General features: G+C 38.8%; 1 protein-coding gene and 1 long non-coding RNA gene across 6 annotated transcripts in view; both read left to right on the forward strand.

Moving 5' to 3' along the window:
- The window catches only part of LOC109498082, a 95449-nt gene extending 92101 nt beyond the window's left edge, over positions 1–3348 (forward strand). For 3 of the 5 annotated variants that reach the window (XR_006595375.1, XR_002154665.3, XR_006595374.1), the window contains exon 5: positions 3186–3345. This is a non-coding gene — a long non-coding RNA (uncharacterized LOC109498082). Of the gene's footprint in view, positions 1–3185 lie in introns of all 5 variants that reach the window. The other 2 variants (XR_006595373.1, XR_002741049.2) reach the window with 2 other exon arrangements.
- A 13189-nt stretch (positions 3349–16537) lies between these two features.
- SLX4IP (SLX4 interacting protein) overlaps positions 16538–25906 on the forward strand; it is a 177683-nt gene continuing 168314 nt past the window's right edge. The window contains 1 exon segment of the mRNA XM_003983783.5: positions 16538–17340. The gene's annotated coding sequence lies outside the window, so the exon portion shown is untranslated.

Consider the following 25906-nt stretch of genomic DNA (forward strand, 5'->3'; position numbering starts at 1 on the left):
TAAAAAAAAAAGGCACAGGAGAAAAACAGACATAGGACTCAACATGAAGGGCATCCAAGATGGGACAATTTGAGTATTAAAAAGAATATTGATAGTAATAGCTTGAGATAATTCAAGTAATATGTAAACTCATGAATTCATATTGTCATCAAAAACAAAAACCCTCATTGCTGTTAGGGCACAAATTTACTTTTATAAAAACTCATAGATGGAAATAAGCATTTATCTTGCTTTTCCTGATAAATGCATTTTGAGGGAAAACTGAATACTTGACGAGGTAAAGCTGTTCCAGCTCATAAATGGAGAAGCAATGATAGAATTTGAGCAACATCATTTTGCAACTCCTAAGGAAATAATGTATTAGACTATTGTGGTGGTTGGCAAATTACAGCCCATGGGCCACATCCAGCCCGCTATTTTTGTAAATAAAATCTTGGCTCATGCTCATGTATCATGTACGAATGCTTTTGTGCTACAATAGATAGTTGAATAGTTGAAACAGAGACTGTATGGTCTGCAAAGCCTAAAATATTTACTATATGGTCATTTATAGAAAAAAAAGTTTGCCAATTCCTAGATTAGAGCAATGATCATAAATTTTTTTTTTTCAACGTTTATTTATTTTTGGGACAGAGAGAGACAGAGCATGAACGGGGGAGGGGCAGAGAGAGAGGGAGTCACAGAATCGGAAACAGGCTCCAGGCTCCGAGCCATCAGCCCAGAGCCCGATGTGGGGCTCGAACTCCCGGACCGCGAGATTGTGACCTGGCTGAAGTCGGACGCTTAACCGACTGCACCACCCAGGCGCCCCGGTCATAAATTTTATGATAGATCTTATAATGGAGAGATCAGACTGATAATGCACTTTAATCTTAGCAACACTGAAAGTGGATCAGACAATATATGTGAAACAATGTGATTTTACTAGAATGTCTACCATAGCACATCCATGAAGTATTCTTTTTCAAAGAAAAAAAGAAAGTAAAAGCAGGCCTTCTGATCTAACTACCAGATTATAGGAGATATGGGAGAGTTAGAAACTTGTTAAATGACAAAATGAAGACTCAGTCAACCAAATTCAGATTGTGGGGCATTCAAAAGAGGCAGATTGGGAAGGGAAATGGAGTGGCTGAAAAGAGACATATCTATCAAATACAATGTGTGGACCTTATCTGAATTCTAATTCCAACAAACCACCTGTAAAATGAGATTTTTTAAAAGACAAATTGGAAATCTGAACATGGCCCTGAGTATCCAATGGTAGTAAAGACTAACCATTAACTTTTTCAGTGTGATAATGCACTTGTGGTTGTATGTGTCTTAATGTTTAATGTTAAAGAGACATACTGAAGCTTGGGACTTGCTTTAAAATATTTAAAATATCAAAAAGGGGGTGAGGACAGAAAGATAGATAAAATAAAACTGGCAAAATGTTGATAAGTATGAAAGCTGGGTGATGGATACTAGAGAGTTGAATATACTATTCTCTATTTTGGGGTATGTTTGCAATTTGCTATAATAAAAGTAGAAATTAAAAAAATAATATGGGACAAATAACAGCACATTACTTTGATAGAATCAATGTTTAATTCATTCTAAATTTTTTTTTTTTTTTTTAGATTTTATTTTTAAGTAATCTCTATACCAACATGGGGCTCAAACCCACAATCCCAGGTTCAAGAGTCACATGCTCTACCAACTGAGCTAGCCAGGTGCCCCTAAATCTGGTTTTAACATTTGCTCACCCTAAACCTGTTTTAATATCTGTTTCTGCTTCCTTGACTGGCATTGTTGGTCTCTCTGAAACTTCTAACTACTGCAGCAATGACATCCAAATCTCTTACTGTATTTACCTTAACGTTGTAGAGGAGATGTTTTCTTTTCTCAACTTTACTTTCCAAGAATACCTCAATTAATAATATTCCTTGTATTTCTTTTCACAGAAGGAGAAACTACTTTCTTTTTTTTTTCAAAATTTGGCTATTGCAGACCCCCAATCTCTTATGACAAGAATTAAAGGAAAAAAAAATGTCATAAGTAATACACATACACACACACACATTCTGTCTCTCTAATGATCTCATTACAGTCTGGAAGAGTTTACAGATAAAAATCAAGCATCTAATAAACTCTTTAACTCCCTGCTGCTCATGTCCACTAAAACTCCCTTTATAAAAACAAATCTTACATCTTTTATAAATACAAATCTTACACAGAATGTCTTGTCTTAAGGTTATTCTTTTAAGTCATTAAGCTTCTGATATTTTATTACCTGTTTTTTTGTGTTAAATAATTGTCTATTACGTTAAGCTACCCTCTTCCCTTTCTCTTTATGAGCATTTATAAATAAAATCTTGATTTAAAATAATGTAATTTTGGGGGGCACCTGGGTAGCTCAGTCAGTTGAGAGTCTGATTCTTGATCTTAGCTCAGGTCTTGATCTCAGGGTCGTGAGATCAAGCCCTGCATTGGGCTCCTCACTGGATGTGAAACCTACTTAACAACAACAAAAAATAATGATGTAATCAGAAATTACATTACAGTTTTATCAGAAGTCAAAATTATAGACCTCTTAAGAATGTGGAAAATCACAGAGGTTGTCCTTCTATAAGAAGCAGATCCTAAATTGACCTAGCTTATGCCAAAATTAAAAGCACATTATTACTCATCTGATGGTCATAAAGGTATATTAAGATAGAAAATGGTCCATAATTATAGGGCCACAGTTCTCCATCTGGGGCCAGATCAGTTTCATAATTCAGGGTTTCTTGAATTTTAGAAAAATAATACAGCATCTAGCACCTATAACCAAAATAATATAGTGTTTAATACCCATAAGCAATATAATCATAATGCTCATAATCAAACACAACAGTATTTCTGCAGTAAAACTAATCATATTGAGTGGAATAAAGACTGTAAACTGACTCATGTCAGCTAAGATTAAGTTTTGCTACCAAAGGAGTTATAACAAAACTTTTTAGATTTTAGAATTTATTGGATTTTGGAATTATAGTTAAGAGATTATAATCTTGAATTGTGTAACTATATCTTATTTCGGCGACTCTCAAAAGTAACATTACTTTGAAGCTAAAATATTAGATACTAAAAATATTAGATACTAAAGAAGGAGTATGTGGCATTTTATTAGCTCAATTGGTTAACCATCTAACTCTTGATTTCAGCTCAGGTCATGATCTCATGGTTCGTGGGATTGAGCTTCATATGCTGGGCTCATGCTGTCAGTACGGAGCCTGCTTGGGATTCTCTACCCCGCCCACCCCTCTGTCCTCCTGCCCCACCATTCCCCAGCTTGCTCTCTCGCTCTCTCTCTAAATAAATAAATAAATTAAATAAAAACTTTATTAAAAATAAAAATTTAAAAAATAATAAAATAAAAAATAAAAAAAATACAATTAGTTTTATTTGCCTTGGAAAGAAACAGAACAATAATAAAGGAGAAAACTTTTGCAAGTTACAGATTTGTATGCTCTGGGATGGACTTATGTCAACTAGACAACTACTCTTTTGGATACATTTATGATCCTGGTGACATTAGTGAAAAGGACAGGACAAGTAATGGACTGCATGCCCTTTCTCCTTTCATCCAAATGACTCTGCCAGGCAAGTGTCAAAGGTCTCCATGGAACAAACTTTCCTAGAAGCAATTACAGAATTAATATTTTGGCAATGGGTCATAATAAAAACAACAGGTATGTAACTTACCAACTTAAGCTTTTTCTTGCCAGAGCTCTGTACTTAAAAAAATTTTTTTTAATGTTTATTTTTGAGAGAGAGGGAGAGACAGACAGACAGACAGACAGACCATGAGTGGGGTAAGGGCAAGAGAGAGAGGGAAACACAGAATTCGAAGCAGTCTCCAGGCTCCATGCTGTCAGCACAGAGCCTGATGCAGGGCGCGAACTCACGAACCGCGAGATCATGACCTGAGCCAAAGTTGGACATGTAACCGACTGGGCCACCCAGGTGCCCTGAACTCTGTACTTTTTTTAAAGATTATGTTTCCCATTGCTGGAACATACCATTTGGTTGACTAGATTAAATCGAACTTACCTGAAGATTCCAAGCCTGCTATTTCCCTTGGATGTGACTCTTCTGAGGATGTCCAAGTACTGGACTATCTGGCTCAGAAATGTTGTCCTTATTAGGCATTTGGAAAACAGGGCTGCTTTTGATTCTGTGCCATCCCAAATGTATGAGCCCGACTAAAGGTACCATAACAACCAGAACTTTGTAGTCTCTCCAGAAGTTCTGAAAGCTCATAGTACTTCAGCATCAGTGCACCTAAGAAAAGGCCAATAATTAAAGACAGGAACAAAACAACTCCCTCAAGTTCTATCTATGAACCACCACAAGTAAAATATTGCACTCTAATAAAAGTAGACTGTTAAAACATTTTTAGGTGTAATACAGTTTACTGTTAATTAAAAAGGATATGTTGTAGGCTCAAAGGGATAGCAGGAAGTCAGGCTTGAGAACCTTACAAAGCAATAAAACCTTTAGTCAAAGATTGTAAAGGTGCCACATTACCTGCTAGAAAAGCTATATACATCTTTGGAAATGCTCACGCATAGATATCGTTTTCTTTATATAATTAACTATACTTTTTCTGAGCCGCAGTAAACTTAGATTTAAAAATAATTACATTTAGTCATTATTTTAACTGAAGAATCAAATGGTAATCCTTAAATATGTAGTAAGAACTTAGATTCTGCATTCCGACACATGTAAGTGATGGTGTTTCAATGGAGATTGGGAGAGTCATGCATAGATTCTAATTGTAGCAAACAAATTTTGGCATGGACTCTGATTTAGGATGAATTAATGCTATTTCCATTTATGTCCTGAAGCACAGGATTTTAGTGGTTGCCCTTATCACTAATAACTCTACCACACAGGGGTCTACCCAGTTTACATGGAGAAATTGGAGCTAATAACTTGCATGGATTTACAAAGCTAATTTGTATTAAAGCAGATTTCTTTCCTGTCTTTGGTTTGTAAAGCCTGGACTGTGGCCCAGGAAATCTGTTTCTGATGATCTGTTGGCTTTGGGAACTTGTCTGGACAACCTTTAAAGACTTCTTAAACTTTTTTATTTAAGGGACACTCGTTAGGCTTTAGTGATTAGCTTATAGACTTGCAATAGTATGAACAGACCCACTTTCCAAGTTCCTTTCTGAGCACAGACAGACAATAAGGGCTGCTCCATCATCTGTGGGATATACTAAGAATTACGTCCAGTTGCATGTAGATGAAATTTGGTACATGCAATCTGTTACGTTATAATAATTTTGTATGAATGCCATTAGAAAAATATCTCAACAAAACTTACTTCTTTCCAAATCAAGATTAAAATATACTGCTGGGGTGCCTGTGTGGCTCAGTCAGCTAAGTGTCTGACTCTTGATTTTGGCTCAGGTCATGATCTTCTGGTTCGTAGGATCAAACCCTGTGTCAAGCTCTGCATTCACCGTGTGGAGTCTGCTCTCACTCCCTCTCCCTTTCTCTCTGCCCCTCCCCTCCCCTGCTCGCATGCACACTCTCTCTCTCTCTCTCAAAAATAAATGAACGTTAAAAAAAAAATACAGCTAGTGAGGTGAACAACTGCCTCAGTGTTCTGGGTATATTAAAAATAAACGGCTCAGAGTTATGCCTATGTACATATATCATTTCCAGCATTAGAAACCATTTCTCTCAGTGTCCAAATTCACATTATATAAGGACTTTGTTGCAAAACTTAAACTACTAGAAAAAAACAATGGCCTAGTTGGCTTTCTGTGGCCTTTTCCTGTTCTAACGTGCTCTTGTATCCTATACTTTCTGCAAACCTTTAGGGACCATACTTTTATTGACATATTTATGTTCTATCTTTGGAGAAAGCCTATTACAATTAATTGTATCATTAAATTTCATTGTGAAGCTCACTATACAAAATGCTTTTGAGATTTGAGGATACAATAAAACACAGTGGTCTGGAATAGTGAGGGAAGAACTATAGCAAGGATTACGTCGTAGAGGGACAGAAGCTGCACCAAAGTTACCTGGCTTGTGTTGCGTGATGTGATATTTTTGTCCACAAAATACCTTCAATTAAAGGGTTAGAAGATAACATCATTCATATCTAGTTTCATCAGTACTTAGGGTGATTCTAACACCTCTGAACTCTCAACATGAGGTTATCAATTCACATTACTTTTTTTAAAAAAAAATTTTAATGTTTATTTTTGAGAGAGAGAGAGAGAGAGAGAGAGAGAGAGAGAGAGAGAGAGAGAGAGAGAGAGAGAGAGAACAAGCTGGGAGGGGCAGAGAGAGAGGGAGACAGATTCCGAAGCAGGCTCCAGGCTCTGAGCTGTCAGCACACAGCCAGACGCCGGGCTTGAACTCATGAACTGTGAGATCATGACCTGAGCTAAAGTCGGACGCTTAACCGACTGAGCCACCCAGGTGCCCCAAGTCACATTACTTTTGATGGATGGCATTTCTTCTATGCAGTTTACTTCTCCATGATCTCTAATACAATTCAATATTTGTCAGCTTTTTTCCTGAATTATAAACTTTTAGGGAAATAGTTTATAGAAAATAGAGTTGTCTGCATAAAATATAATAAAGTTGGGGTGAAGAACTCAATAACTAAAATTCAGAATAAATTAAACTACGATCTGTAACAGCAATGTTTGGGCAAGTGTTGTACAGAAGAGCCTCTCCATGTAAAACACAGTATGTGATGTGATGTACTGTGAACCTTCTTTGAGAAGAATCTTGGATTAACATCAAGTTAGCTTACACTTAATGAATCTTTGGTCATCCATGGGTTAAGGACAAAGGAGGCACTCCATTTTATTTACTCTGTGTTGAACGGTCTATTATTTGTTTCCATTAGGATAATTTAAGGATCTATGCATCTTTTTATACATTTAGGTTGAGTTAAATCTGGGAATTATTATTTTTTTGGTTGAAAACTCATCATTGGTCAGTATCACTGAGTCCCAGTAACAGACTTCCTGGCTAGTAAATGATGTAGACTGATCTAATGACTAGTTGCTTCTGTTTATGCAACACCTACATGCCCCCATTTCCTCAAATTCTCCATATGTCATATGTTGATTTGAGTAATGGGAGTGAGAGGCTGGTAACTATTTTCCAATGATTATTCTGTTGTATTCTGAGAGGTCTGGAAATCGGTCAGGATCTAGAGAGGGCTTTTTACTTTATAAAACGCTTTTATTAGAGTTTTCACATTTAATTCACCTAAAAACACTACCACACTGTATACATAACTGTCCATCTCCACCAAGCCTGATGGAACTGGCACTCTTTTAAAATGGTACAGGTAACTTTAACCTCCTTCATTTTTTTTTTTTTTTTCATTTAATAGGTTTTCAGCACACTACATGTCTCCAATAGGCTGAAAAACCAACTTCCCAGGACAAAACACATTAAACTTTACTAACGAAGGCTCATTGTTAGTTTTAAGAAAAAGACAACACAGTTTTGAAATTTGATGTTAGATGTGATAGTGAAGTAATGCATTCCTTATTTTGTTCATATCTTCTTGTGGAGGTTTAAAATATAATCAAACATATTTTGGGGGTATAGTTTTAACATTTTTTTTTCTCAATTCTTCTGTGGGATTTTTTTCAAAATGAAAATTAGCATAACTGCCCATTTCTAATAAATATAATATAGGCTTGCTTTTTAATAAAGTTAGAAAATATAGAAATAAGGAAAAGAAAACTAAAAATGTCTGTTCTCTTTGCAGTTTAAACAAAAATGTGATGACGATTTACATGCTGTTTTACAATCTTTTCTTCCCCCAAGAATATAAATCTTCATTATCATTTTTGATAGCTTTATAATATTTGTATGGAAACATGCTAATTTGATAGATCTCTGATTGATAGAAATTTGAGATTTGTTTCAATGTTAAATTTATTCCTAATTATGCTATGGCAACAAATATTCTTTTTTATTTTAGAGAGGGAGAGAGAGAGTGTGCGAGCCAGGGAGAGCAGCAGAGGGAGAGAGAGAGAATCTTAAGCAAGCTCCACGCTCAGCACTGAACTGGACACTGGACTCAGTCCCACAACCCTGGGATCATGACCTGAGCCAACATAGAGTCAGACGCTCAACCAACTGAGCCACCCAAGTACCTCTGGCAACAGATATTCTTGTAAATATTCCAGAGTCCTTGTTTACAGTTCCTATAATATGCTGCTTCTCAGGACAGTGTGAAGAATTACCAAATGTCTTCATTAATTCATTTTTCAAATGAACTTAACGAGGTTTTCTAAAACTCTTGACTTTTACAAAGGTTCATGATGTTGAGCAGCGGGGATATTGAGATTCAATTTGGGAAGTGGGAAATTAAGCTATATGCAATTTATCTCATGATGGTCCTTCCCTCAAAACACTTGTCAAGTCATTCCAAGTGAGATGGAACTATTTTACTGACACCAGAGATATCTGAGTCTGAAACAAAACAAGAATGTGCTCAAAATGATCAGGTTTGATGATCAGTAACAGGCTGGTCCCTAAAAATAACTAGTCCTTGCTGTTTATTCACTGAGCTTTTCAAGTTTGCTTGGACTAAAGCAGCAACAGAAATGAGAACACAGTGATTTTTCCTCCTTGCTACCCCTGTTTGGTGTACTTGAAACTGCCTTTTTCTTATCTTTTCTGAATCTTTTTTTAATGCACTGATAAACAAAAAAGGTACAGGGCTCTTGGAAATATGAGAGAAGGTAAGAGAAGTAAAATTACCAAGTTTTAGCTCAACTAAAATAGCATTTAGAGTTTTACTCACTGAAATGCTTTAAGTTTAAAATACACTTAGAGACAATCTTCCCACAGATTATGCTTTCATATAGTCTTCTTTCAAAAATATATACCTTGCATTATTACAAAGGTTTCGTAATTTTTATCTCATTTTGTTTTCATACCAGTTTTATGAGGCCACTTTATGAGGAAACACTAAATGATTGATTTCCAAGATTACTGATAGTGAATTGTGGCACTCAACTTAGATTTTGGAGTTGGTCTGGTAGTCTTGGCTGGTATTCTATAAAGCTGTTTCCAAAAGTCAAGAATTAGTGACCCAGCTCTGGCAGTAGAGTTAATCAGAATTTCCTGTGCAGGATGATGGATGAGAAGAACATTCTGAGTGAATCATGCATACTTGAGAGTCACCAAGGTCAACTATCCTAATGCGTTAAGGCTGGCATGTTTTTCTGATTCTCATGTCAGGTATGTAAAGGGTTAACAGTAGTCTTGTGCCAAATCATCCAGAATTAGAGTCTATGTCCTCCAAACACATATCTGTGACCTACTAATAGTTGAGATTAGCTGGGCTAATTTTAGTTCAGTTTTCTTTAGCATAGTACTTAGTACAGAATGAATAGCAAGAGTTAATGAACCATAGAATGGGGAGAAGTTTGCTATATCTCTACCTTAATAAAATATTATAATCTTCTGAGTACATAGAAATATAAAAACCAAGAAAGGAAAGCACTGAGTATATTACTGAAAACTACAAATATTCTTTAAAGTTAAGGCATTACTGTGTCTAAAGCAGCAACTTTCCCAACCCTTACTTTGTATTACAGAGATTATTATCTCTTCAATTTCTACCACTAAGGCCTCTGACAGGCTTGCTGAAGCTTGTTACATTCCAAGCTAACTGAAGGTCTCTTGGTGATGGAACTGGACAGTAAGGCAAAGGACAAAAAGGCAATTAAGCTGCTTATAAAATCCTAAACAGCTTGGCTCTCGCTATCAGTTTACTCTTTCTATGTAGCATCATATTAATTAGAACCATCAAGTTTTGTTATTAGCCATTACTAAATTAGGCCTACAATAACCTGGATGCAGGAAATAGTCTGAAAAAGGTTAGCATTTTGCCTACTGGGCTTGCTGGACGCCATCTGCTGGTCTTTTAGACACAGTGTAAAGGTAGATTCTTTTTAGGTTTTCATTGCTGCTCTGCTTAAAGTATTTGAAAAATAGTAATTTTTAAAAACTTCCACCAAATGTAATTTAAACATGAAGAGGATATTAGAATGTTAAACAATTAATTTAATGAGATCTTGTGCCTATGACAAGAGATGAAGTTTACTGGAACTGTATTTCTTTTACAATGTCGGCTACAGTTATTTGGGAACTCTTCATTTTTCTTTCTTTTTTTAATGTTTATTTTGAGGAAAAGCACACTAGTGGGGGAGTGGACAGAGAGAGGAGAGAGAATCTTAAGCAGGCTCCATGCTTGGCATGGAACACAATATGGGGCTCTATCCCACGACCATGAGATCATGACCTGAGCCAAAATCAAGAGTTGTGCGCTTAACCGACTGAGCCACCCAGGTGCCCTGGGAATTCTTCATTTCTGAGCTCCCAATCACTGATGCTAAAAATATCCTGTTTTTAATATGGCAGTTCACATGTTGGCACTTTTTGTGTACACATTAGAAAGGACTGTGTACTGTCTTCATGCTTACTCAACTGGCACACTAGAGACCAACAGTTTCTTTTTTCCCCCTTTTATCAACTAAACAGTTTGCTGAATTTTCATCTTGTCACTACTGTCAGCTCTTGATGAATTGAATGGATCATACCTGAGTTCTAAAGTTTCCATTTGGCAAAATCCTATCATGGCTCTCTCCCCTCCATTCAAGGTTGGCTTGACCTACACCCAATAGCTACAGTGCTGACAGCACAGCTGGTCAGTAGTCAAGAACACAGTGAAGGTCGGGGTGCCTGGGTGGCTCAGTTGGTTAAGTGTCCAACTGTTGGTTTTGGCTTAGGTCATGATCTCATGGTTTTGTGGGTTCAAGCCCCACATTGGGTTCTGTGCTGACAGCGTGGAGTCTGCTTGAGATTCTCTCCCTTGCTCCCTCTCTGCCCCTCCTCCACTTGCACAGTCTCTCTGAAAATAAATAAGTAAACTTAAAAAAAAAAAAACACAGCAAAGGTCAACATAGTTATATATGAGTATTTTATGGCCTCTGCTACCCTTCTCCATTATTTTGAATTCAATGTCTTTATACATAAATAATATAGTGAAAGCATCACAAGTTTTGCAGAGGACCTTTACTAACAGTCCAAAATGTAAACAGTGAGTGAGTGATGAGGGACTAATGAGGAAGAGAAAATCAGTTTATTGCAAGCTGTGGCTCATCGGAAAGATTGTAATTTTTTTTTTTAATAGACTTTATTGAGTTTATACACAACACTACAACTTTTCCATCTCCTTTCTGTTTTTAAACCTGGCTGCCATTTGATGCTGAGGTTGCTGAGGGAAGAGGAGTGGGTATCATGTTGAAAGCCAGAATGTTCCAGATTAAATGTGCAGTCAATTGACCCCTTAGGGCTACCCCTGGTTAGCTCTGATTTCTATCTTCATCATTTTCTTTTTTAATTAAAAATTTTTTTGAAAGTTTATTTATTTTGAGAGAGAGAGAGAGAGAAAGAGAGAGAATCCCAAGCAAGCTCCACTGCAGTGCAGAGCCCAATGTGGGGCTCAAACCCACAAACCATGAGATCATGACCTGAGCTGAAGTTGGACACTTAACCAACTGAGCCTCCCAGGCTCCCCTATCTTCATCATTTTTAAGAGCTCTATTTTACTCTTCACCTTTGTTTCTGCAGCTAACCTACTGGCCAGAAGAAACTGTAGCTATTGCGTATCAGCACCTTCAACTTCCTGTCCCACATATAAAAACAGACCCACCCATCTTAGCTCTCATCTTAACCTTTTTCCCTGCATCTCTTCAGGGTTCTAACTCCACTACCTCTCTTACATCTCCCACCTCCCACTTATAATGGGGTCTTCCTCCTCTGCAAAACCTATTCTTTCCCCATTGAAAAGAACGAAAACAAATTCCTAAAGCAACTGCTCTTTACTAGTCTCCCTTCTAGCTACTACACAATCTGATTCCTTTCAAATAATGAATCTTCTCCTAGAGTCACTTCCCACTTCCATTTTCAAACTCAAGTACCGTGCTTTTGTTCCACTCTCCATGGAAACTGCTCTGACTGTAAAGATCACCAGTCTCTCCCCTTACTTGATCTCTGAAGCATTTTGATGTGCTCCGGAAACTCCCTTAAGTACCTGGGACTCCAGTCTGTTCCTTCTCAGTCTCCTTTAACGGCCCCTCGGGTTTCCATCCCCCTTTCAACTTTATCAGAGATTTGTCCTTGGTTGTCTTTCCCCCCTGTTCCTTTCCTAGGTGGTCTCATTCACATCCAAAGCTTCTATTATAATGCATCCACTAACGACTACTGCACTTTCATCTCCAGCTTACACCCACATAGCCAACTGCTACTCTTCACCTTTACCTGAACCCACAAGCAGTCTCAACTCATCTCATATAAATATGAATCCTCTTTCATTTCCAAACTGCTGTTCAACCTTATTTCCTGTTTTGGCAAAAAAAAAAAAACCCAAAAAACATAAAACATTTCCTGCTAAGCCATTCAATTCTGGATATAGTTGTCTCTACCCTTTTCCTTATATTCCTCATCCTATCAGTCACCCAGCCTTGCCATTTGACATGAAACTCTTATATATAACCTCTTCCCACAGCCATAGTCCTGACCCTCATTACTTCACATGACATCCTTGCTTATAATCCAGTGGCTCTCAAAATGTGGTCCCCCTCACCAATAGCATTAGCATCACCTGGGAACTTTTGAGAAAAGCAAATTCTGTGGCCTCCTCTGACTTACCAAATCAGAAACTCTAGGGTGGGGTCCAGTAATCTGTGTTTTAACATATTCTGGAGAGTACGTTAAATTTTGAAGTTAAAGTCTGAGAATCACTGTTCTACTTTACTCTTCACTATATATACTCCACACACTTAACAGCCATCTTGCAAAATCCCCACATCTGGTTGTTATGCTTTGCTTAGAAGCCTTTAGTGATATTTTTGTTAGAAGGTGAAATCTAAATTTCTTAGTACAGCATAAGAAGCCCACCAGGATCTAGTTCCTGTCTACCAGTTTTCAGAAGGTAAAGCACAATCAATCATTTTCGTAAGAATGCTCTGTCTTATAGTGTGATCAAGGGGATGAACTGTGGAATCCTACTGCCTGAGCTTTCCGTCTCCACCCCTGCACTTTACCACTAGCTGTGACCTTGGATGAGTCACTAACCTCACTAAGCCTCAGTTCCATCATCTGTAAAATGAGTATAATGACTTCCACATCACAAACTTGTTGTGAAGTTAGCACAATACCTGGCACTTAGTCTGGACTCAGTGATTATTGGCTATTACTCTTATTTTGATTATTTCAAAGGAATAGAGCCAACCTCGAGTGTAGTAAGAACAGAAGAGGACTGGAATGACTGCCCAGACTAAGGGATGTGGTCCCCATAAAGGAGGCCTGCTTCTCTGGGCAGTTTGAGTTAGTCTGGAGGTGAATAAAGATACCCTGATTCTCATGAAAGAGGTTCTGAGATCTTTGGGGCCATTTTGATTAGACAGGGGTGGATCGATAATCAGATTCCAGGATGTTATAGGAAAGGTAGCAAACTCCTACAGTGAGAGCCAGGAAAGCAAATTTTGAAGGAAACAGGAAAATTCAAACAGAGCAAAGCAGCAAAAAATAGGGCGAATAATTTATGTTTCTCTGGTAACAGCTAACAGAGTTGCTGAGGGGTTAAATATTAGAGTCCTAGTGGACTATGTTTTCAGAAATGTTGTTGGTTACTTAAGAGCAAAGGTATTAAGTAATGATGGGAATCCAATTCTCACTACCACAAATTCGTTATCATCTTGGGCAAATCACTTCTCTCCTGCCTCAATTTAATAATCTGTAATATCAGCTATATTATGAACATCACTACATATTTATATTTATTTATTGCTTAGTAAAGGGTCTAGCATGTGGGAAGAGTTCAATACATGGCAACTATTATTAGTGGAAGTATATTATCTTTAATACAAATTAACAGAAAAAGGCACCTCTGGAGATTCCTGCTTGACCAAAGCAGTTGTTTATTATCACCTAATACTTCAACTACAATACTTGGTTATAATTTATAAAACTGAGAAATATTATAAAGACATATCTCCAGTGTTTATATCACTTAGGGCTTATCAATTTTCACTTCAAATATGTGTGAGATTAATTTTATTTGAATGTTTACTTAGTTTCTGTTAGGTGCTAGCAGGACACTAGGCTGGGTGGAGGATGGTGTGAGTGTGGTGGTAACTACCAAACTGAATAAGGCATGGTTCCTGTTCTCAAAAGAGAATACAAACCTGAGAAGAGAAAGGTACAATCCAAATAAAACACGATTAAATGCTGTATTCGAGCAAAAACAACAACAAAAAAACAACCCAAACTGTAGAGATTAAAAGTCTTTACCAAGTTGACTATTTTCTCAAAACTTCCAGACTTCTCAGTTTCTCCCCTATCTTCCATCTATTTTTACATACTCCATCTTTGGTAGTAGCAGGGAGACAATATCTATAAAAACCAGTAACAGCCACCCACTGCAGCAGGAGGTAGCAGCCATTGTTTTTTCTCGGTTATATTCTCAGCGCATAACAGAAAGTGGAGCGTCTTCCTCCTTTTGTCCTACACAGGGTTTCATTCTTGTGCTTAGTTCAGATGTCACCTACTCAGAGTCCTTCTCTGAGCACTCAGCCTAAAGTTTCTTCCCTCTCCCACCATCATTATTCTCTAGCACATCCCACCATTACTTCTGAAGCCCTCCCATTGTGGTGAATGCTGTGATGTGCCACCTCGATCCCCTTTAAGAATGAAAGGCTGATTTCCCCAGCTCTCCGGATTGCTGAGACAGATCTCAGTTGTCAGTCCCTTTACAGGACACACTTGGCTGAAGAGAAGGGAAGTCAGGCCTTCTTTCCAGGGCAATAGGCATCCAATGACCACCCAGGTATAGACTTGGCTCTTCCCTCCAACTTGGGACACCTCTGAAGGGCCAAACCATCACCTAGAGTTCCCTTGGGACTGAACTGCAGCTTAACTTTTTCTATCCACCCATTCCTGCTTCCTTTCTTCCTTGGTAAGATCCAGAAAAATCCTTCCTAATAAATGTCCTGCCCACAAATCTCCTTCCCTGGGAACCCACCTAGGATAATCTGGAAACACTTTGTTCACTGTTAGCGTACTTGTTTATTGTTCCCTCTCCTATCACTACAAGCTGTATGTGGTCAGGGACTATGTCTGTCTTGGTCACTGACGAATCTGCTAACTCAGTGTGTGTGTGTGTGTGTGTACATACACACAATTATATATATACGTATACAACATATGTGGATATATAAATATATGGAGGAAGTTAATGAATGACTAAACTGCCAGAATTGAGAACCTCTGAGACAGTTACAGTATTTGGGCACGGTCCTATTGGAGAAGATAAACATGACGCAGGACGTCTTCATCTCAAAAGGATTCCGTCCCCCTAATGTCAAAAGTCCTGTGAGTCCTGCTTCTGCTTTCACGCAATTGGCACTAACCCTGCTGTCCAACAGTTCTGACTTCCAGTTCCACGTCAGAGGGTGGCCGTCACCTCCCACATAGACACAGGCATAGTATGCTCTCTCCCTGAGAAGGAGTGACCAACAAGTCACACAGATTTCAGCTAGAAGGTGGCAGCGCAGGTGCAATCGGTGCTTTCACTGGAACACCTTTTCCATCTACTCCACGGCGTGGCCGCGCAGATGCGAGAGGAAGAGGGTCTACACCTGGAATTCTTAGCCGCCCTACCGCCATTCACATTCCCTCCAGCTGCAAGTATTTACTGCCCATGGCTATTTTAAGGGTAGGACTTTAATTTTATAAGGAGCCGGCCTCCTTGTCCCCGCCCCCAAATATCCTTCAGTGAAGACACGAGTGACCTTTCTGAGAGGGGGCAAGGGGCACCAACAAGCCCACCTCCCCTCTCTTCGGCCAGGTAGAAAGCAGGTTTTTCCACCTGAGGTTCCAGAGCTCTCACCTGCCCACCAGCCGCTGAGCCTCTCTAGGCCACCGCCACCAGCTGGCCCCAGAGGCCGAGCCGCACGGAGCCGCCGCAGCCTGTCCCGGCAACCTGCGCTCGGGGCTTGGAGACGGAGCATGCGTAGTTCTGTGGTTGGCGCGTGCGCTGCTCAAAATCCGCTTCTCCGGGTTTTAGCGAGGGTCTCAGCCCTGAAAGCTTTTGGCCCAGACCGAAAAGGGCCAGGGGGCGGAACTTATTTAGCATCAGTCTCAGCAAATGTGTTGAAACCAAAGAATTTAGCATCAAATGGACTTGTTAGGGCACCGTATCTGCCTCATGGCCCGCGTTTAGGAGATATTCATTGAATGAATCACACAGTAGTCAATAGTTCGCGGTAGTCTTCCGTCCTCCCAGACTTGACCAATCACAAGGCGCGGTTCGTTTTCAGCGCCGGTTCCTCGCCGCCTTTTTACGTGTGCCTTCAAAACCAGGAGAAAAGGATTGGACTACCACCACTTCGCCGCATCACACTGGAAAGTGGACATGCGCAGTGCGAGCGGGCCACATCACAAAGCTTTTGCCCTCAGCTCTTTGTAGGGGGAGGTCTACGGGGAGATTAGGAGTCCGCCAACACTTGCTGTCCTCAAAGTGGATAATTTTGGCGCTCTCTCCCCATCCTGTTTCTTAGTTGGAGGACAAAACTTTCATTCTCTTGTAGCATTCAAAATAATTATGGAGGGAATTATGTTAATCGCTATTTTAGAGTTTATCTGGTATTGTGAAAGCCACCTTTACTTTCCAACCGTTTTTATAATGTAATTCTTGTGTTAGTAACTTTCCGGTATCAAGAAGCTCTGTACCACAAAAAAGTTGGGTTTTCTTTTTCTCTCGATTACCTCTGCTCTCTAGCACTACGGGTAATGGAGATTCGTTACCTGCCAATCATATTCACTGCGTTCCTAGTCTCTGAATAGCCAGCCTTGGTCGCCATTTTTGTTTTGGGCTGTCCTTGAGAAATGAACGGTGGCCATTTTTCTTTCGGGCAGATCCTTCTCGCTATTGAGGCCCCTCACCCAGTGTTTCGCAGCCATCTTAACTCCTGGTTATGGCTTCAAGGCGGCAGTGAGGCTGCCCAAATCATCTTGTGTTTGGGCAGCGGCAGCTTCCCCTCCCCACCCCCACCCCCCAACGCGCGGGGAGACCCTGGGAAAGGGGAAGTAAGGCCGAAGGTTGAATCCCCAAAGCACCTGAAGGTGGGCTTCAGAGCCTGCTGCCTGTGTAGTCTAAGTTTGCTCAGCCAAGTACTACTCCACCAGTGACCCTGGACAGTAACAAAACTAATAAAAGCCCGAACCCAAACCCTGCCACCATCATAGGTAAGAACATGGAACTCCTGACAACCTGAGATGGTCCTTCACTTGCACTGAACTATTTGCCCATCTCCTCTCCCCCTCTGTTTTTTTTTTTTTCTTTGATTTTTGAGCCTTTTCTGAATTCTTTTTCCTGTGCTTCCACCTTTTTCTCGTTGTTTTCAAAGTGCTAAAGAGTTGTTAACAGAGGGTGCAAGAAACCTGGGTTTGAAAGTGAAAGTATTACTCTGGGTAATTTTTTGGTTTTTTCTTTAGGACAAAATCAGTGAATGGGCCAGGTATTTGTATCAAACTATGGCTGCCGACCACGATTTATACAAATACAGTTTCAGACATTTTTAGGTTGTGACATAAATACGGATTCTGTTTGTATATACTGCCCGTTCATTTATTCATTGGATTTATTGAGTACCTAATGTGTGCTAGACCATCAAGATTCTGCGGTAAACCAAACAAACAACCCCTCTCTCTCATGGAATTTACATTCCAACTGACCTCGACAGCTATTAGGTTGCAGCAAGTCACAATATTCTATGGTTCTTAAGCCACAAAACTGACAAGTATCCCCTGGCTTCTTTCTCAGTATCCTCACGTTTGTTTGTTTGTTTGTTTGTTTGTTTTTTCCATACTAGGGGTAAATTGTATTGACACTTGTTTCTTGGGACCTAGACACCCCCATATTTGAAGACCAGTTGGCTAATTTGATGATCAATATTCAAGGTTTAGGGTCTTGCTCAAAGTGTAGTATACTGACTCCCATCACCTGGGAGCCTCTCAGAAACGTTAGTTTCAGACTCCATCCCAAGACCCACTGACTCAGAATCTTTTCTAGGGAGTGCACCTTAAAGTTCAAGGAGCATTAATTCGGGGCATCAACTATAGACTCTTTTAAACCTGTGGTTCTTAAACAGTTCACAATGTATTGTTAGTTTATTCCGTGTTTTACATGCATCGGATATGTGACATATTTTCCTTTGCTTTTAGTTATCAGTTTGATGTCCGAATGCCAATTTAGCATTCTAAAAAGCTGAGAATTTGTCATTCTGGTATATTATGTAACTGTTGCCATGGCAACACCTGTGTGCACAGTTTTCCTCTGTGCATATTTTTACTTTTAATTTATTAGAAGTTGAATTCAAAAGCCTGCATGTGTTCAGTAGTTCAGTATTGATTTGGAAAACCCTGGGCCATGCTTGACCAGTTTTTGTGGCATCTTGCTCTCTTCTGTCTTTTCAATGAGAAATCTAAATCTCATTTGTCTCAGGAATTCTCAATCCTAGCTGTTCCTGAAAATCACTTGGAAGATGGGGTGGGGACAGCATTAAAAAAAAAAAAAAAAAAGGCTGTAGGCCACTATCTGCAGAATATTAGACCCTGTGGATGGAATTTAGGAACCAATAAGGTGTTTGAGAGAACAGCAAATTACTTTTATGTTTTTCACATGCTGTATTTAGATTTTTGTCTCCCAGATAGATTTACTTAAATTAATTAGGACTTTGAAGGCATTGGAGAGAATTGGACTGGAAATGTGGTGAACCAGCTTCCCAAGAACCAGTCAACTTATCATTTATTCTGTGTGCTCAGCAAGTTGTCCAGTCTTTCTGGCTTGTCCTTTTTCCACCTATTAATTGGGAAAAGAATGAAGGTTTAAAAAAATATTTTTATTTATTTGTTTAATTTTTTTTTTTTTTATCAGAGCGCATAAGGAAGGGAGAGGGTTAAAGAATCTTAAGCAGGCTCCAAGCTCAGAGCGCACCCTGACGGGATCAGGACCTGAGCCAAAATAAAAGAGTCAGTGCCCAACAGACTGAGCTACCCAGGTGCTCCAATGTGTTGTTTTTTATTTAGCCTCCTGGGAGTTTTCAAAATGTAGCAAATACTTCTGTGTGTGTATGGAAGTATTCTTTAAGTGCAATATGTATTGCTTTTGATTTTCACATATGGTGTCTTTTGTGTGCCAGTAGAGCATAGGGGGCAAGGAAATGAACTTAAAAGTGACCTTCAGAGTCACACCCCAGGGTTCAAATCCTAGCTCTTCCACCAGCTACTAGCTGTGTGACCTTGAGCAGATTACATAACATTCTGCTTCAGGCTTTTCATCTGTAAACTAGGGTTGAAGTGAGAGTTAGATACGTTAGTATCAGAAAAGTGCTTAAAACAATGTCTGGCACGTGATCACAGCTATGTGGATATGTTGTTATTTATTAAATCTTTAGGTTATTAAGGTTTTGTTTATGCATGGAAATCACTAAGGGAAAAAGTTCCATGACTTTCGGATATTCACCTGTTTGGAAGAGATGGTGGTGATCTAAACAGAATGTACTAGGAATATGAATTTTTTTTTAATGGTCTTTTTCTTTTTCAACAGCCTTATTGAGAAATATAGGCATATCTTTAATGTGCTTTGCAGATACTGTGTTTTTTACAAATTGAAGGTTCAGTGCAACCCTGCACTGTGCAAGTCTATTGGTGCTATTTTTCTAACAGCATTTGTTTGCCTCATGTCTTTATGTCACATTTTGATAATTCTCACAATATTTCAAACGTTTTCATTATATTTGTTATGGTACTTTGTGATCAGTGATTTCAACTGCTGAAAGCTCAGGTGATCGTTAGCATTTTTTAGTAATAAAGCCTTATTTAATTTACACTGTTTTTAATGTACATTGTTTTTTTTTTAGGTATCATGCTGTGACACACTTAATAGAATAGTATAGTTTAAATATCAGTCTTACATGCACTGGGGAACCAAAAATTTATATGACTTGTTTCATTGTGATAATCACTTTTTTGTGTTGGTGTAGGGCTGAACGAGGAATATCACCATGTTATATCTGTAATTGTCATACAGTAAACTGCACATATATAAAGTATATAGTTTGATACGCTTGACATGTATATACTGGTCAAACCATCACCATAGTCAAGGTAATGAATATATCCATCATTCCCCCGAATTTCCTTTTGCTGTTTTATAATCCTTCTGGTAACTTTCTTTCAGGCAACCACTCATCTGTTCTCTGTTACTATAGATAACTTTGCATTTTGTAGTTTATCTAAAAGGAATCGTATAGTACATGATCTTTTTTGGTGGGAGTTATGGCAGTGTCTGGTTTCTTTTCATGATTTAGAGTCTTCTTTGTTGCAAGTATCAATAATTCATTTCTTTTTAATTGCTAGGTAGTATCTTGCTAGATGTACCGTAATTGGTTTACACATTTAACAGTTGAAGGGCATTTAGGTTTTTATTTTCACAGTACTCCTTTTCACATTGCTTTGTTCCTCTCTAGCTTATTTGAATTGGAAAAAAAAGTCTAATTATTTGGTGGCCATGCCTTCTGTGTATACTAAAAACAGGAGGTAACTGGTAAAATGTGTAAATGTGTATGTATTGGGAGGTTTTACCTTTGTGTTTGGTAGTTTATGGATGAATGTTTTCTGAGTGAAAATTTGCTTTTTTAAAATACAAAATGCATGTATTGACTTTTTAGTTATTGTATCTCTTGATGTGTACATGCCTAAACATTTTAAGCTGTGTTAAATCTTTAAAACCTACTACTTGTATATTATCTTTTGGAGATTGAAAACGATAATGGGTGCATACTAAGAACCTACTCATTAGGCAACAAAGTAGAAATGTAAATGGAGAATACCACTCATTTAGTGTTGGTGTAGGTACATTTCTAAAGTTTGCTTCTGGGGTGCCTCGGTGGCTCAGTCAGTTAAACCTCCGACTCTTGATTTTGGCTCAGGTCATGATCTCATGGTTTGTGGGCTCAGCACTAAGCATGGAGCCTGCTTGGGATTCTCTCTCTCCCCCTTTCTCTCTGTACCCCCTCTGCTTGTGCTCTGTCTCAAAATAAATAAATAAATATTTTAAAAAAAAGTCTTTGCTTCTGTTATAGACAAGCAGTGACTCCTGATTAATATTGACATTTTGTGCTTGAATAAATCAGAGCTGGTAACTAAAATTGGATTTGACTTAGGTTAGTTATAGGATAATATATAGAATATTGCTGTTATGATGTCTCGGACATTTAATTTCATTTGTGTCACTATTTTTATTTCTCTAGTTAGAATTTTTTGTTTTGCAATTTAAAAAAATATTTTATATTTGCATATGGTAAAATTCATTCTTTTTGGTATACACTTTCATGAATTTTGACCAGTGCACTGAGTTTTATAACCACTGTGTCAGTCAGACTGCTGGACAGTTCCGTCACCACCCCCCCAAATTCCCTCCTGCTACTCCCTTGTAGTAACTCTCCCTCCAAATAGCAACTAAAGATCTGTACTCCATCTCTATAGTTTTCACGTCAAAAATATTAGATTTTAAGACAATTATGTTAATGATTATGGAAGTTATTTTGTATTGTGAAGGTGCTGGAAAACAGTTGTAATCAGAGTGGGGCTTGGGCTATGAAGTGGATTGATCAGGACCTGTCTGTCTGTGCCCTGCAATGTTTATAATGATTATGGTTAACAGAGACTGATCAAGGAATTGCCAAATACTACATATCAGATCTTATGGAATCTTCATAGGACCCTGGAGATAGATACTCATTATTATCCCACTTCATAGATAAGAAAACGGGAGACAGAAGAATTGAGTAGCTTGTCTGAGATCACTTGAAGAGGCAGGATTTGACTGCATGTCTGTTTTACTAGAACCTGAAGACCATGTCTGCCTCCATGGACAGGTGCCTGTGTCTTTCTGACAAAGTATTAAATAAAAATTACATCTTTCCTATTAATGAAGCATTCCATGCCGGGCCCAGTGAGGATTTTCTATGGGCATAGCAGGATATGAGGGGCCCAGATCATGGATCTGGATTAAGGATGTAGAGTGACTGAAAGGTAGGACTGTTCTGTGGAATTATTTTTGGTAGAGGATTTCAATATTTGACCTACATTTAAAGACAAAAAGAAAAAAAGCCCTTATGTTTTTGTCACTTGTATTATCCACTTTTCACTGTTGGAGCTTCCCTGGGTTTTCGTTTTGTTTTCCTTTTTTTACAAGCTGATTTTGGAATTCAAAATGACCATTTGAGTAATAGGAAAAGCTGATTCTTTCTCACACTGAGGTCGCCTCCTTAAGCTTTATCTGAGTGGTCACCAGCAGCATCTTTGTTCATTTGTCAGTTTTCCGTGGTATTTTGTTAAAGTTTGTGATTTTTCCTTGATACTGGTTTTTGCTGTGTGTGTGTATGTGTGTGTGTGTGTGTGTGTGCGCGCATTCCAACTTCAGGAGTTCTAGGGCCTTTGTTTTCTGTTTCTGCTCCCCTAGTTAGTGAAATCTTGGTAAGATGAAAAAAGGAAGTATAATAATTTTCTTGATAAAACTTGAAATCCAGAGATTAGAAACCTAAAATTAATTTCTAGTCTTCTTAATCTGGAGTAGTTGCTTTGGTTTATGACACAGGCCAGCAATTCTGAAAGGAAGACAAATGTGAATTTCAGAATGCCTTGGATTTTCCCACAGAATAATCTAGAAGGTCACTGACTTTCTTTATTAGCGTTTATCTCTGCTTTGTATTTAAATGACAGGACAATCATGTGATAATGTTTAATCTACTTCCATTCCCTCCAAATTTTCTTAAGAATCTTAGAATCTTTCCCTCTCTGTGAAAGAAATTTACGCACACATATTTTTGGAGGGGTCATGCTCTTTCAAAGTTTCTTCTTTTGAAAAGAATGCCTATTCTCAGGCCCGGGAAAGTGGGCTCAAGAATGCAGACTAGAGGATGTTATTTGTAAGATTTATAATATACATTAACTTCTTGGCATACTCACGTAAATTGTTTTCACATATTCAGAAAATTGATCTTGTTGGATATTGTCCTGAAGTTCTTAAAATCAGGCAAATTAAATTAAAAATTCCACTGAACGTGGACTTTAACTGGAAGCTCTGATAGCAAGACTTTTTAACATTATGCTTTAAACCGTAGGCACTGAACTTGTTGCTCCCTCTTGAAGGCAACTTTAAGGACCTAGGAAAGTAGTTTTTTAAGATGCATACTTGCTTTGTGTGTGTGTGTGTGTGTGTGTGTGTGTGTGTGTGTGTATGCGCACATTTAGTTTTTAATATCAGTAAAGCAAGTCTAGAAAAACCTCACTATGTTCCAGATTTAAAATTGAATGAATACAGAGGCTGATAATATCTTTTCCATTCAAGTGCTTGTTAGAATGTCAGTATTTTAAAAACAAAAAAAAATTATGCAGTGAAAAACTCACATTTATGGCCTAAACTTCAACAATATCTCTGATCTGTTGCCCATTATTTTCAAGAGGAAACATTTTGATCTTCTTTTTACAAGTTTATGTGTATTACAAGGTTTTCAACTGAGGCTGGTGATACATTCAACTTAAGTCTTATTTATGTATTGAAACAGGTCCATAGTGCTTTGACCTCCTTTTAAAAAAGCTTAATGTGGGATTTGGGATTTGGGGACAGTAAGGATGCATTAGATAAATAGGTATAAATCTAGAAAAATAATTAACAGTCTGTAGCCCTTATTTAGTAACATCAATAGGCTTAAGTCAGCACACTTTTGATGTATACCTGTGCCCTGCACCAGGTATCAAAGAAGACAGGGTTGGACCTTGTCCTCAGGACACTTTTGGTCAGGCAGAGGAGACAGACTGAGGATCAGAGTTATGTGTAATTCGCTGAGCTAAGTGTGAGAGTAATGGTGGTGTAAGGTGCAGATGTGGCTCAGAGAAGAGAGTGATTCATTCTGGAGATTTGTGGAAGCCTCCAAGGAGCAGGTGGTGTCTGAGTTGGGTTTCAGATGATAACTCCTCTAGGACTGCCTGTGTGGGTGAAGGTGGGGAGGGCTGGAGCTGCATGTTCAAGGACACATGATGGAGTTGGCTGTGTGGGGCCACTGAAGCTGTGAAGTTGCCTGAGCCGTGGGATAGAGGGGTGGGCAGAGGGCCTGTGACAGTGTGGGAGATGCCAGCACACAGTTCTGCTCTGTTACCTCTAGTGATGGCTTCGGGGATGGAGAAGTATAAAGATGGAAACAGGAGGTACTTTAAAAGGCTGTGGTTGTGGCGACCTTCAGGATAACCAGCTCTTTGGGGTCTGGGACTTCCTGGCATCACCAAGTCGTGATTTTTCCTTCTTGTGGGAGGCAGACGGCTCCGCCTTTGATTGTCATCTGTTCTTCCCAGATGATGGGCTCTTTGCCTCCAGTCAGAGAAAAGAGCAGAGTGTGTGCTTTCCCCAGATTCCCTGGTAAATGGTCTTTTTGCATTTAGACTTGATGCTTCTCAGCTTTTGTGAAAGAATACTGAGAGACACACCCCTCCCACCTCCCCAAAGGAGGTAAGAGTCATGATTGGTTGTCGCACAGTGATTGTGAAGGTATAAATAATAGAAGGGATCAGGAAACTCTTTCACCTCTGTTTCCCACTACCTTGCTGGACCTGCAGATTTGGCTGGAAGACAGGGACACCTTGCTCTGAGTGTCCCTTTCCCTGTTTTTCTGTTGGATTGTTTAATTTCGGATTGTTGTCTTTTGATGATTATGTGTCTTGTAAGTATCTTGTCTCAGTTTGTCACCCCCCCATGTCTTTATGGTGTATTTTGATGAACAGAAGTTTTAATTTTTGCAAGCTTTTTATTTCGAAATAATTATAGATTCACAGGCAGAAAAGATTGGGGGGGGGGTCCTGTGTACCCTGGCAAACATTAAAGCCAGAGAATTGACATTGGTACAAAGCAGAGTTCTTACATTTAAGCAGTTTTACATGTATTTATTTAGTTCTGTGCCATTTTATCAGATCTGTTCATGTAACCAACACCACAATCAAGGTACAGAACTCCATTGCCATTGGCTCCTTCCTGCTACCTCTTCATATAAAACCACATACTCCTTCCACATCCTTAATCCCTGGCAACCTCTAATCTGTTTTTCACTTCTATAATTTTTTTATAGAAGCGAAATGTCTATATAATTTTATATAATTTTGTTATTTCAAGGATGTTATATAAATGGAATCATACATGAAACAACCTTTTCAGGTTGTCTTTTTTTTTCACTCAGCATAATTCCCTGATATCCATCCAAGTTGTTACCTGTATCAACAGTTCATTCTGTTTTATTGCTGACTAATATCTCATGGTATAGCTAGACCACAGTCTGTTTAACCATTCACCCATTGAAGGACATCTGGGTTGTTTCTAGTTTTGGGTTATTATGAATAAAGTTTGCTGCGAACATTTGTATACAGATTTTTTTTTTAATCTTCCTAGTATTTTTATTTTACGCTAAACCACAGCTTTTAAACTTCTTTTTTTTACTTTTTTTTTTTTAACATTTATTTATTTTTGAGACAGAGAGAGACAGAGCATGAACGGGGGGAGGGCCAGAGAGAGAGGGAGACACAGAATCTGAAGCAGGCTCCAGGCTCTGAGCAGTCAGCACAGAGCCTGATGCGGGGCTCGAACTCACGGACCGTGAGATCGTGACCTGAGCGAAGTCGGACGCTCAACTGACTGCGCCACCCAGGCGCCCCTACAGCTTTTAAACTTCTGTATACAGATTTTTATGTGAGCCTAGGTTTC

Source organism: Felis catus, chromosome A3 (assembly GCF_018350175.1).
Source record: "Felis catus isolate Fca126 chromosome A3, F.catus_Fca126_mat1.0, whole genome shotgun sequence".
Lineage (NCBI taxonomy): Eukaryota > Metazoa > Chordata > Mammalia > Carnivora > Felidae > Felis > Felis catus.